Source organism: Manduca sexta, chromosome 27 (genome assembly GCF_014839805.1).
Source record: "Manduca sexta isolate Smith_Timp_Sample1 chromosome 27, JHU_Msex_v1.0, whole genome shotgun sequence".
Lineage (NCBI taxonomy): Eukaryota > Metazoa > Arthropoda > Insecta > Lepidoptera > Sphingidae > Manduca > Manduca sexta.
Window position 1 is genome coordinate 1,851,109 of NC_051141.1, and position 15,715 is coordinate 1,866,823.

The window sequence follows — 15,715 nt, forward strand, 5'->3', positions numbered from 1 at the left end:
ATAATTAAAACAAAAAATATGGAATACCGTCACGCCAACGGGTTGGTGGTGGCTGCTGGGTGAAGAATTGCACCACTCGTTTATGGTATTTTTATACATTACCGATGCCTGCATAACGAAAAAAATACAATTAACTTAGCCCGTACTTCATTGACCCAATAAGTGGTAGCTAAACAAGTGATTCAAATCTATTATACGACTGATAAATAACAATCAGGCTGGCTCCACACGTTGGCCCCAACGGCACACGTCCAATGTGTGGATCTAGGAAATAGCATTGGCTCCAACGTTGAAGCGAGCGTTGGTAGTTGGCCGGCGCCTGTCGGTATTTTGAGAAAGCATCAAAAGAATCTGTACCAACGTTAGCTGTCCGTCCACACATTGGTGATTTGCTCAGTCCTGTTGCAACACGCGTAAAGTGCGTACGTCGAACGAAAATGCCATCATTCACAAAATCGTCACACGCGTGGACAAATGCGTGAACGCATCTCGGATGGATCATAAAAATAAAAATACTGTAACAGTACTGTTAAAGCGCTTAGAGCAATTACGATTTCTGTTTCGGACATCTTCACCGTGGCTCTGTCAAGACAGACCTAGTATAAAAAGTCAACGTGTGGACGACTCACGAAATTAACTAACCAACGTTGGCTCGAGCATTGAGACCAACGCGTGGACCCGGCCAAAAAGTAGATACATCAATTTTCAATACAATTTTTTTCACGTTTATATTAATAGCATTCATAAACCAGTTCTGCAAACAAACACTAAGATGTGTAAATGTTTAAAACCACCGAGTTATAATAGCAAAGCGCAACGATAACAACCCCGCCCCACGACACCTCAGTACTTCCGCATGTCCTCACTATTGCAGGCGTTTTGTAACTGGTGAGAGACTTGTTCATCTCACTAACTCAAATCCTTCTTACAACCACATCAATCAACGACGTCACAATCGTTAATAGCATATGTATCCCGATTATTTGTCGGATAGTACGAGTATTCCACGCGCGCAGTACACAGTGGCGGGCTTCTTACTGCGAACTCTGGTGCAGAGTGAAGCCACTGGCACGGAGCCAACGTTGCATACAAAACTATATGCACTAACAACATAATCCACTAGCATTAATCCGATTCGTTCCCATTTCAAAGAATTTTTACGAGAAATTATCTTTGTTGTGTCCAGAACTTCGGACGTTGAAATTTGCTGCGTCTATTTAAATATGAAATGCTAATTTGGCAAATAGCTGGGCATTAAAATTAAGCAATGTTCTTGAATATTAAAAAAACAGGTATGGGTTTCGTCACAGTTTTTCTTGAACATTGCATATGATGATCAAAATGCAAACGTCACATAAACAAGTATCCTAAACAACAAACGTTGATAGCAATTTCAACAAACCATCATCGTAACTCATTCATTCATCAATTAACTTAAATACAAAACAGTTGTAAGATTAATCGACGGTCATTTGCCGGCAAGTAACAAAGTTAGCGCCGACATGGCAGCGAATTGGCACTGCCAAAAGATATCCATCAATATCCCTCAGTATCGAACGTGACGCGCCACCGTCCGTACAATGTACACGTAATGGATACGCGAGAGTAAGCCAGCGGTGCGAAAGGGACAAGCAAGTCGGCCGTGGGAACGATCCTTAACAACTATAGCTGCACTTGAACTCCGAGCGACTCAGGCAACAAGTTACTGGAAAAAGTTGTCGGAGTGCGGCGAGCGGGGCTTACCGTGGCCTCGCCGTAACGGACCTGCAGGCCGTGTCCGCGGTTTTGATTCCCCAAAAAGTATGTAATGGTACAACTTTTGTACGTCAATTATCATGTAATCCAACACCGTACCGAATAAGGAGAGTCATTGAATTGGATGCAGAACCCTAATCCCAAGGTATTAGCGATCCACCAATCCAAACCACGGGAAACGTAGCTAACAATCACAAAAAATATCGGATCGCTACAGCACGGCGTACACAACTAATAATGTATTTAACAAAATAATTAACGCCGAAAATAAAAATTTCCAATCGGTTGATGGAAACAACAAATCGACTAGGAATGTGTTCCAACGCCCCCCAATTAACCGCGTCCAAGCATATCAAACACTTGATTGATAGTATAAACAAGATACTACCAGCTTTACCGAAAACAATATTAACGTTTATTTTGGAAATACAGATTTTTCAATTCAATTGATGTGCGGCTACGAGAAATTATTCCATAATTGGAGACCAGAGGGACCAATTAGCCCTGGCATTTATGTGCGGTCGTTGCATGACTGTCAGTGAACCACGTATGTAAAAATCGCAGCCTAGTGAAGAAAAAGGAAGACCGCTACACGCAAATGCAACTTTTAACATGCATGCGATTTAAATTGCGCGAGATTCGATATATTTCAAAGAATGATCGTGCAAATAACACACTGCTCGGTGGAAGAAATAGATACACAGATGGATTATATCATACAACTAGAGGCGAGCGTGGCATCTTTCTTACCCCGACTAATCACACTTCATGGTATTATGGTCAGCTTTCTTCTCTTTCTTCTTCCACTTGTTTTGTCTTTGTCGACGTCGATCTGATCGTACCTACTATTCAGAAAATATCAAAATTCACAGTAAATTACGACGAAGTTGAACTACCCACATAATGCCTTTGTTGTATAAACTCCAACCTCACTCGCGCCCCCTCCTCCCTCGCACTAGACTCCTGGTTGCGGCTGCGAAAGTTGTCGGGCAAACAACAAAATGAAATAAAATAATGTCACATTTTATATACAATTTGAATGCTAACCGCTCCGGATGGCTAAACAAACTGTGTGTAATAAAGTAGAACGTTATTTCGTCGGTTATTTGTATGAGGTTTGTGTGTAGCGCGAGTTCAGAAAACTTTGCTGAATTCATAAAAAGCGAAGCAACTAGTACCGAGTAACACATAAGAGTATGTTCGCGCAGTTATCGCTAAGGGGTTGGGTAGATGGGTTGAGTGTACCAAACGGAGCTTGTATACCATAATGGGGTAGATAGCAAGCACATTGCCCGTATGGCCCTAACTGTAATTCTAGGAAACTGTCTTTCCGAACTGAACACGGATTTTTATTGTACAAGCGCGGCAGTCATCACACTGCACCTAAGTAGAGTGGGCTCCAATAGAATGTCGACTGACGAGAGATGATCACCCCTCAGCAGTCAACACAATTATGCCGGGCTGTAGAAACCGAATATACACAGGATGATCCCCGAATGCAACGCACTTCGTGTGCCACTATGGCGGATCTTAACACCTTGTGTACGGTGGTCGCTACCCTGGCTGATATAAAATATATCCTACCACCAACAGAATTTATATTATCTTGACAACAGAAAGATCTGGGCCCTTATTCTGTATGATAGTGTAAACGCGTAACGCGGCCGTGTCATGTTATCTTCGAGAAATGTGCGTGGAATGGTATTATGTAAGCCAAATTTCTATAGTCCTAAACATGATGCGCTGTGTTACGTGCTTGTTACACACTGTCAAAATAACGTGCGGGATAGAGAATAATGCCCCTGAACAGGGCTTCAAAACGTATCATAATAAAATATGCCAAAACATAGCCACTTAGGCGTTGTTGAGAATGCCCGAGTAAAACACAACGAAGTGTTTTCAATGTAGCTACAAATTCATAACCAAACACAAAGGAACGGTAAGTCTAGCAGAATATGAAATTTGGCTTTGCTTTAAATGAAAGCAGATTAAATGGATACACTAGCGTGACAAAGAGATTCCGTAATAACTTGAAACACGCCGCGTGCCACAATGTTGTGAATTAATATATTTTGAATTCTATTGATATAATGCGCACCTATAAAACCGAAATTTTGGTTTCTCGTAACGGGCTAAAAACATCAACTGTTCCAATATGTAAAGTGATTCCAATATTAAGATGAATCATGACTGAGTGATAGGTTTAAACTACTTTTTGTTCAAGGATTCGAATTGTATACGTGAATTCTTATGGCATAAATTGAGAGACGATCGGTACATCGGCAACGTGTGCCACATTAGTAAAAATGTGAATGATTACTTGATATTCCCCGAGAGTTTCGTCACTTTATTCCCTCGTAAAAACAGTATGTATATGTTCTGTTGAAACAGATTCCCTGATACTGCATCGATCTCAATTACTGGCAAACACTATTCAACACGTACACATAACGTACGCGTCTGACCAATCCCACAGGTGAAAATTGACCATTCCATAGCGAGCTCAATTAGCCTAGCCTCTCCATGTAATCGCCTGAATTTGATCCCTTTTAGCCTCCTGCCTCCCCTAACACGTTACAAATCAGATGGGGAGAGATCGTTAATGTTATCGGGTTGCAATGCTATGTATAGAATATGATGAGTACTTTCTTTAAGTGTTATAAATGTGAAAGCTTCTAAAGATGTGCCGTAGAAGTAAACGCGTAAACTGTTAAAGCGTTTGAATAAAATGCGGCATACTTGGCGATGTCCTGGAACATATATTATACTTTCAAACCCGAAAAGTACAGTCAGCCACAAAATAGCTAAACAAATTAAAAACTTCAGTGCAGCTACACATTGACTGGGATCGAAATATTCTTTTCTCATGAGAAAAATAAAGTAAACTCTGAGGTTCATTTTAAAGGATTAAAAACGATTGTTGACATGCACACAGAAGTTTAAATGCGAATTGAAATGTTGAATTTGTTCTGCTCCCTTTGTGGCTGACTGTACATAATGAAAATTTCATAAAGAGTCAGGTATTTCATGCGGCCGTTGACGCAGACACCTATTATAAAACAATGTGCACTTGAAATTAATTTGTCGAGGGAACTGTTAGAAACGTTGATTTTTTTTTTTTTATCTTTATTTAAGGAGCTTGGTCGTTATTTCACGACTATGTCGCTCCGTACGTCCACTTTTATCCATGCCTACTATTTTTTTATAAAATCAAAATATTTTTTTAATAAACCTTTAGCCTCTTCCGATTCTGGAATGGACAGAAAGCTATTTATGCTGCCCACATTAAAGCTCAAACGATGAGGCCCACTCCGCACACACTCCGACAAAACATGAATTAAGTCATCTCTTACTCCACAGTCAGAGCAGTTTGAGGAGTTTGACGCCTGCATAAGATGCTTAAACATATTTGTCGGAATATGCCCAGAGCGGAGCCTCATTACTGCCATTAGCTCTTGTCTGCTCAAAGCACAATCAGTAATCCTTGGAGATTGTAACGGCTCAGGTTGAATCGTGCGGTACCATATGCTTTTTTCTTGGGAGCGTTTATCAAAAAACTCATTCCACAGTTGGATACAGTGACGCTTTACTTGTGTTAACAATTCCGTGAAATGTGGTGCAGGATTTAAAAATATACCCACCGTCGTCGCTTCTTTAGCTAATAAATCTGCTGTGTCATTACCACAAAGACGAATATGAGCAGGAACCCATTGTAACGTTGATTTTATTATAGAGATAGAAATAACTAACTAAATACGAAATAATTTCCATTAATTAATGCAATACCAGAAGAAGCAGTTATTAAAAAACGCATAAACTCTGTCTAAAGATCCGAATTACGTAACAACTATTCCATAAGTTCGAGGAACACAGGACAAAGTCGCTAATGAAAATATATATTGTTTTCAACTTCGACAAAAGCGGGCAATAATAGACAGGCAACATTATTAATTGTAGGCCGCGGAGGCGTTTTTCACGCCAGAAGTAGCGAGCAATAGTTAGTACGAAATAAAATCTTTATTGAAGGTACTAAAACGGCTGCGCTATGCCAATATTGCTGTCAGCCAACCTACGCCCCCCCGCCCCCGCACAGGGCGAGTGGTGACACGAGATTAATAAATTCCATCCACATTTTACAAATTCCTGTAAACGACTAATATGAAAGAGTCAAAGCGTTCCGACATTGAATTCGGGTATCGGCTTGAAATAGACGTTTGAATTTACGCACCTATCCCCTATATTTAGAATGTAGCATTGCAAATACGATTCGATGGTGCACATCGCTTTATGATGATTGTGATTGGTCAGAGGCCGACGCGAGAGTCACGCGTTAGTCCCTCTACCAATCACAATAAAACGACACGGACTCTCGTGTCGTATTTTCTGCCCCATTCTAAGGGAGCTGGTATATTTTTTAATATTTTGTTTTCAATCTCGCTCTTTTTTGCAAATCAATCTTTAAAGATACAATCAAGTACAGAAAATCATTGGAAAATAAATGGATGTAAAAATTAAAAGATGGTATATAGTATTTCACTGTGTTGCGAGGATAGTGTTTCAGTTAGCAGAGACAGCCCAATTTTGTTCTTTTTACACGCAAAAGTAGGTACAGTTTCGTTCCTATTACCTGTTTTAGTAAAACTAAGCCGCCTATCTCTATAGATAGAGGACTTCAAAGACTGATCGATAAATTTCATCTTTCAATTTGTACCTGACAGTCAGCGAGCTACAATTTGGGCATATATTATGTATTTTTAACAAAATCTATACATTCGAGCACCACAGAGAGCCCCTTACTACTAACGCGTGACTGTGAAGCAAATATTGGATTATATCCCAAAAGCGCGTCACGCTCGTACAATTTTACGCAAACATAACGCGTCGTTATTTTTAGAAGGTTAAAAATCGACTGTAACGCGATTGATATTAAAATCAGGTTGTAAAATTTTATTGCCTAATTATTATCCTCACAGACTAAATGACGCACGCGGCTCCGCTCGCATGAACTCTAGGGTTGTAATAAAAAACAATACTTTATGTCCTCCTTGTTTAGTTTATCTATCCATAATAGTAATAAATTATGTTAGTGAATTTTAAATGCTAATGCTTTCATTTAACTTGGAGGTAAATTGAGGACTAACAAAGGTGTGAAGACGGGCTACAATATCAAATTAAGTTTACGACAGTGACTTTACTTAGGTCAATATGAGCTAGTGGTCTTGTGAAATTAAAGGTTGTTCAAAAACCTTGTCAATATTTCTATCTGCAGTTATTTAAATAAAAATGCAAACAATGAGAAAACAAAAAAAAAACATTATGCTTTTAGTGAAGGGCTAAGCGGAGGTGCAACTACGGCACTCACTATTCACCTTGTGTATGTAATGTTTGTGACAAATAGTAACAAATAAAATATATTACACTCAGTTTCATTCCTAATTTTGCGAAACGTTGACACAAATAGACCAAAACATGCACAAAATAAAACCACGGAGATCGGTATTATGACGCGATTATTGTTTAATTTGACTATTGGCGGGTTATGGCACGGAGCCAAGCTGAACCGTGCCTACACGTACATCACACCAGATCGCGCAAACAATATAGTTTCATTAGAGCTTTATCCACCGCCAGTCTGAACGAGATAGCCACCTTGCGTTGAAAGGAAAGTTTGTTGGTTTTTTCTTACAGAAACAAAATAACGGATCGACATTTTACAGAGTAACAGCTCATGCGCAAGAGATTGGATTAAGTTTTTAATCACGGAAAATGCTCAGCTCTACTTTGACTTTTGTTCCGGCCGGTTGTTTTGTTTAGACTTGCAAGTTGCGTGCAAAGCTAGAAACCATTAGCACAATCAATAGTAAAAAATACTCCGCGCTTTACGCTAAAATACAAAACTTGTACACGAGTACCCGCGTGGTTGGATTTGTACCGCAACCACCTAGAGTAAAAACAAACACATGTAAATTGCACAAACAATGGTGCAACGTGAGGATGTACTCCGCGTACTCTTGTTTCACCGCCGCCCACTGAACACCACAACCAAACAAGCAACAGTAAACAACCCAAGATCGATGCAGTGGCTAGTTCCAATTAATATTGCACGTGTATAGCTTCGAATTGTTTGTCGTATTAAGCCAAGCGGAATCTCGCTATATTGATAGGAATTTACAAAATTCCTATCAATATAGCGACTGCCTCGGTGGCGTAGTTGTATTACCGTCGGTATCATGTCCGGTACAATAGCGCTCTGAGGTCCTGGGTTCGAATCCCGGGTCGGGCAAAATGATTTTTGGGTTTTTCTGCTCAGTATCAGCCCGGAGTCTGGAATTTGTGCCCGATATGGCGATAGGCTCGCCCCCTATCACATCATAAAATAAAAAAAAAAAATAAAATACTTTATTTATCACGTAGGCGAACAAAGTTGCACTTATGATACGTCAAAACAAAGAATAAGAATAATTATTATTTCTAAACAACTATTAAAATCACTTATATAACTATGGAGATTTTAAATTAGGGATAAAGTTTATACAAAAGACTAGGTACAAAAGTACGAAGTAACCAGCTCGGGCTGGCAAGTAGGGGGAAGAAGAAAGGCAGAAAGAAACTCCGGGCTTTCTTTTTTGTCATCAATTATTCAGTACTTCTTTTGTATTTTTTCCAAGTCTTTCTTGTACATAGTCACAATAGTTATATAAGCTAATGCACGCACATCACCGTTAACATGGGATAAGATGAAATCCAATCGACTAAACCTGGAGCGGCATAAAATAAAATTAGCGATAGCAAATAAAAGAGAACATAGATTCATACTTAAATAACGGCGTACAGCGTGCATCATGGGACGGAACATATTTGGCGAAAAGTGGGTGCCCTAGTTGCGCCTCTGCATACCCCTTCGGGGATAAATGCGTGATGTTATGTATGTATGTATTTACAAAATTCAGACCAATGCATATTTCCGTGGTAACAAGCAACATTTCTTATAGTTTAGTCATAAATAATAATTTACTCTCGTAATTATTTTCTTTACAAACCTCGTACAAAGACGCCACAATACTATATTTAATACAGCGCGTTACTCTGACAATTCAATTTCTCCACTATGCTAATCCTTTAAGTATTTGATTGCATATCAATCGTTCTATAAAGAGTATTAAAAAATCGTCACGTGTTCATTCAACTCACCCCTAAAGCATCTGAAGAACATCAAAGGCGTCCACTTTAATACAAGTCCTTTATTCATTACCTACTGTTTATTATTACATCCCGTGTATTCCCCTAGTGCTCATAGCGAAGGGTCTGGGCCCTAATCTATCACACTAACTTAATGCGATTTAGTGTTAAATCATGTTTAAGTTAGGGTGACACCTTCGAATATTCCGTAATGTTACAGTGCCGCATGATTAGGGTTGCCACACGTCTAAGTTTTCACGGATTTGTCCAAGTTTTCAACAGATCCCTAGGAGATATTATCCTTCATATGCGTATAAAAGTTAGAGATTAATGGGTAGTAGTAGTAGTAGTGAGCCCTTAATAATCGTGTACCAGGCAAAATTATTGAAAAAAACAATTGTATTTTTTGTACTTGTTTTACACATATAAGTCTATTATTAAATATCAAATATAAATAAGATAAAATATTATTAATAAGCCCACATTATGTGCAAAAGAAATATACGACAAAACCAGCAAATCCAAATACCACAAGCGATAAACATAATGATATCGCAATCAGCGCGGTGTAATATAAAATGCTTTTCGATATTTCCATTACCCATTCAACTACCCTACACTTTATCCGTTTAATTACGTTTGCGTTAAAGCGCCTGGTACCTGTTGCGAGGCACAAATACAATCAATAAAATGCAAATTGAAACGTGCAACTGGCGAATGGAGGTATTCAATTTGGACAGGCGGCGTGAACGCTTTCGGCTTTTCAATTGAGATCTCACTCAAATATTTGACGTATTCAGCGGATTAAGGCTGCCGAGTCGTAAAATCGGCATTCAGATTCATTAACCGATTTACCGCGGCATTTTAGTGGCAAGGTATAACGCGTAATCTAACAATATTTGCGTAAAATTGAAATCGATAAAAAATATATTACTGTTTTTGACGATGAGGTGGACCAGGTTGTAAAGGGAATAACTAAACGACGAGCGATTTAAAACTTTAATCAATAACATTATTACAAAATTAGACCTATGAAAAAGCATAGAATCCAAACTAACGCTATGTATGTCCGCCTTTATCCGAACATCTGGCAGCCCTACACACATATCTCCCATTTTGTCGTACATACCGCATGAGCAGATAATGTTTAGATTTCAATTGCTACTGTTAATTACATTTGCTTATAGTGATACCCCCTTTTCAACATAAACGCAGTTTGATATGTTTGCTTTATAAACGTTAGAAAACATTTTGTTCGCGGAGGAATGTTGCGAGATAACATCTGCAGAGTACAAAATGAGTCACACAATAGTTTTTGAACTTAATTGTCGTGTCAATTATGGCCATGATATGTAATTCCTAAACTAAATCATGTTACTTAAGTCATATACACGAATTAACACGAAAAAATAAACAAGCAAAAACGCAAAAAAAAAAACCGTTAGAAAGCTAAAAAAATCATCAGATCATTGACTCGTATTTACTGGAACGTGTGACTCAGATCAAGTTATAAAAATGTATTTAATGTCTGAATAAAATTGTAACGCACTCAATCATGGAAAGTGCAAACATGTCGCGACACAACATGCTCATACAGTAAATATGGTTCATACTATAAGAATAGAAGCGATTGAATACAACATGCGCATGCGCAGAGTTCAAGGAACACTGCGAGAGGCGCGCACCGCTCGAGGCAAGTACCGAGTGCATTGTGTAAATTCAGCGCAAGCTTGCAGTACCATTAATAAAAAGCTAAAAAGTACTAGGATGCGATGATCGCAAGGCGGTTGACCTTGTTGGTGTTTACATCGGCGCGCATCGGTCGCGGGCGCGTCAGGGCCGCTCGTTGCACCGCGCCGCGCCGGGACACAAACAACATACATACGTGCCGCATAACGCGCTTCGCCTCTATCTACATAGTGGTTCGAGTATGCAGGACGCCGAGTTGTGTGTGTCCGGTTAGGCGCGTCGCGTTCTGATGGTGGATGGCACTGAACTCTCGCCGGGCCCATTGTGAACCTTATAGGCACACGTTGCGCTTGCAACCGCTGTACGTAACAAACTATTTTATTGGCTACATATTTTTTACCAATTCGATGCATTGTTTATGGTATATTTCTAACGGTTTTGATAGGACGCATCGCATATCTAACTATAGATAGATTAGACTAATATTTTTTGAATAATGGTGTCGTATTAAGCATTTTTGCGTGGTTTTATTAATTTTCATTAAAGAAAGTGTGTTATTTTGTGTTGTAAATAAGCAACATATTAAAAATAATCTTTATGAAAGATGGTCTTCGTAAATCTGAGACGTATTATTTAGGCACGGAAAATATACTGTAAAATACATTACAATTGTTACATTCCACATGGCGTCTTGGTACGCCTTAACTCCACTCATGCAATTAATGTCAAAAAAATATATTAGTCATTAGTTTCAGGTAACCTAGAGCAACTAAAAACTTTCTATTTCGAGAAACATTTTAAATTATATTTATTTGTGCGGCAAACATAGTCTGTTTTTATTTGTCCCCAAAAAAATCTCTATAAACGTAAAACAAATGTTATCTGAATGTAATATAGGGTTAAAATTTCAAGACTTTGAAGTTCGGGATAATTTTGAATATATAATAATAATATCAGCCCTATATTATATACTTGCCCACTGCTGAGCTCGGGCCTCCTCAACCACTGAGAGGGTTTAGGCCTTAGTCCACCACGCTGGCCTAGTGCGGATTGATAGACTTCACACACCTTCGAAATTCCTATAGAGAACTTCTCAGATGTGCAGGTTTCCTCACGATGTTTTCCTTCACCGTTAAAGTGAACGATAAATTCACAAAGAATACACACATGATTTTTTAGAAAAGTCATAGGTGTGTGCCCTTGGGATTAAAATCTGCGGACATTCGTCTTGGAAGTCCGTTCCACACCCAACTAGGCTATCGCCGTTATATATACTTTTGAATACCGATATATTATTTACAAACAGTCCACAAATACTATTTAGATATTTGTTAGCAATATAATTGCCTATATGTATATATATATATATACATATCTATGCATAACGTGTTTGGATTGTTTATATCATTCAAACGTGTCTCATCTTTCCTTTTTAAACAAACCATCGAATGAAAGGCGCGGGCGTTAACAAAATTTGTTTAAGCACAATGTCGATAGCAAATGGAACAATACAATATTAGCATATCACAGACGATTTATGAATTAGCCGTATGTAAATGTTCGGTGAATCACTTTTCTCCATACTGCCATTCTTGAACGCCTCATGAACTAGGACAAATCCGGGGAAGCTTACATGGATGGTCGTCTCATTCATACGCCATATTGGTCGGGCAAGAATTCTATGAATATTATTTTTATATCCTTTTTATGAAAAAAAAAAAATACAAAATAAGAACATAATATTTTCAGACTATGTAAAGGTTTTATTACAAAACCGTATACTGCTAAAAATAGCGCACAACAATTGAATACTGTTGATAGGATGGTACAGGATGTAATTTTGTATCCGACTGGATGCGACCACGGTACACAAGAAGAAAACATGTTATATCTAGTGGCTTGTACCTACGAGTAGCATTCCGGGCCAAACGGTATACATTCAGTAAAACAGTCTGGCACGATTCCGGCAACCGTCGAAATAACGCATCTAATTGGTCGATATTTAGTATCAAAAAGTTCTTAGGAAATAAAATATTGCCATATGAAATCTCTTACCTTATAACGTCGTGGTGGGGCGCATGTATCACAGGGCCGTCGAACTTGACTTCAATAATAATACAGACGGATGGGCGTACAGCCCCACGGTTGGTGGTGTGTAGGGTGCGCGCGCGCTCAACCGAGACCCTCGCCGTGCGCGCCACCTGCCAATTCGATTAACAATTGCTTAAACACATGATAGTGTAATAAAAATATATGGACATATCTTGTGATACCATGTAATTACAAAAACAATATGAGTGAAATGTTTTAAGAGTTAGCTAATTTTTTTTAATAATTAGTAGTAAAACTATCCGGAGCTTTGTATTACAAACATTCTATAACATTGGACTGTGTCTTTCAGCCCAAGTATTGAACGCTAAGTATCAAAATACCAAGGACATGCGACAATGCCCTCTGAACAGTGTTCACACATTACTTGGTAGGAAGGATATATGATGTACCGCTACATTATAAATATACCTAATTCCGGTCTTTTACGGAATCTATATTCATATACATGAAAAATAAATATTAAACTTTAAATTGTCTTGAAGTAGTCATATATAGCTCAAATTCTGTAGAGTTAGTTATCCGCTTAAAGGTAGAGTTCTAAGTGGGAGGAAGTTTATTAAAGATACAAAACAAAATTAATAAAGGAGACACGTAGACAATGCGTATTCAATCGCGGCATCTGAGTGCAGGCTATGTGCCACGACTGGCGCACAATGTTGCTAATAAAATTTAAAATGAACGATATTAAATACCGCAATACTGTAAACCCCGGAGAGGAACAAAGAATTTAATACGTGTTCGTGTTACGAGCAAGGAATGTTAAGGAACAACATAAAACCCGAGAGAAATAAATTAAAGGATTATTAAAATCCCTGTTCTGGCGACGGGAGCACTCTTCGATAATATTAGAATGTATTCGAATACTATAGAGCCCACCGAACATGATATGAAGAATTCTCAGAAGAGTCACTAGCCGTGGCGTGGTAGAGCCGTTCTGTAGAGATATTTATCTACAGCATGAATGGGCCCAGTCGGTCGGCAGAGTACTACCATGCAGACCAAGAAAGTAATGCTTTTCTACTATGTTGTGTATGGTAAGTGATTTCCTGAAGCCAATCAATTTTAGCTGGTGGTCGTATGTTTGATCCGCTGGGATCGACCGTACACAAGGTATAAAAAACACCATAATGCTCCACGTAAGTGTGTCGCGTTTCGGGAACGGCCTATGTATATTCCAAACAGGCCGATATAACTGTGTCGACTGGCAAGGGTAATCATTTCTTGTCTGAACTCTATCTCGTGCGTATTAAGTGCAGTGAGTTCACTATATCATCTCCATATAGAAAATAAGTCATTCCATCCTATATCCCATTTCATGTCTATTTGTTAATTTAAGGTCGGCACCGCATTTATCATTCTTATGGGCATGTTTGTGGTCGGTAGTCAGTAGACATCACTCAACATCAGATGACTCATCTACCAGTTTGCCAGCCTATGCGGCCAGCCTATGGCGGCTCGGTCCGCAGCCAGCTCTTTTCAATTCAGTAAATCATTCATAATTACGGGGGGGAAAACGGTGAAGGAATACATCGTGAGGAAACCTGCATACCTGAGAAGTTCTCTGTAGGAATTTCGAAGGTGTGTGAAGTCTACCAATCCGCTCTAGGCCAGCGTGGTGGACTAAGGCCTAATCCCTCTCAATAGTAGCGGAAGCCCGTGCCCAACAATGGAACAATATATATTACAGGGCTGATATTATTATTATTATATTATTATAATTACGGGGGCCACGGAGGCGCGGTCTTCCGATGTGTCGAATTTTTATTTATAAAGCACTAAATCCAACATGAAATGCTGGAAGATATTTTGCCAGGATAAGAACTCATCAACAAAACTTCCACGTGTAATTTCCAGGCATCCTTTGCACGCTCTTAATTTTACTTGAAAACTTAAATTAAAGGGCGTGGTAAGAAGTTCCATGATCAGACATTTTGAAGTGGACGTGAGGCCCGTAAAAGTATGCACCGTGTAAAGCCTTTTTTTACGTTCTTTCTAACGTGACCGTCGTTCTGAACTTCATAAATTTCAATTTACGATCGGCATCCTTTTTTAAAATTTTAATTAAATTCTAATACCAAGTTCAATCCTCCTTCCTAAGAAGATCTTGATAATTTATTTTATGATTTTAGGGATGTCTTTTAAAACAAACTCACAAACAGTTCAATCTTGGCGAAAAAACGTGACTCCGAGGACAATCACAAATTGTATTAATTTGGGAAAAAATTTAATAACATCATATTAATATTGTTTCGTAATTTGTGAGATAAACCCAAGCTCATCCGTGTGCCGACACGGAACATCCACTTTAGACAAGAGTCTAGCATACTTTCAAAATGTTAAGGAAGTGTCTCACAGGTTTCAAGTAAATTTTATACAACGGTTATCGTATTAAATACCTAAAATATATACATATTAACAACGACTGGTAGATTCAACTAGACTCCTAATAAATCAGTGCAGAAATAAAAGGCACCGCGTTATACGATTTATATCCAAGCTTGTATTTTTAAACCAAAAACCTACAACATCACAATTCACAATTCAACAGACCTACGAAAACGTGTAGTCCAATTCGCGTCAGGCCGTCATCGGTCGCAAGGCCCCAAACGTGGTACAATTTAATGTCGTATAATAGGGATCATTAATTTTACCTCTTCCAACTTAGTAGGTTGTCTGAACTCTAGCAAACAGCTGTTTGCTAGAGTCCACTCTCTGATGGAGTAGGGTAGCTACCCTACTCCATCAGAGAGTGGTGCAAGAGCAATAGAAATGTTATTTTATAGCAAAAATGCAATATTCCCTATTCTGTCCCGAAGCGTGCCAGTTCCAGAAGCTTTTATGTCTGCGACATGGATTTCTCTCAGCCGTTCTGACCACGTTCCATGTCAGAGTAACTAACACAAGGGCCTTTGTGCATGTTACGTTCTAATTCCACCTGAATAGAGTGCAAAAACGCTTTGAATAAGCCATCACAAGCCAT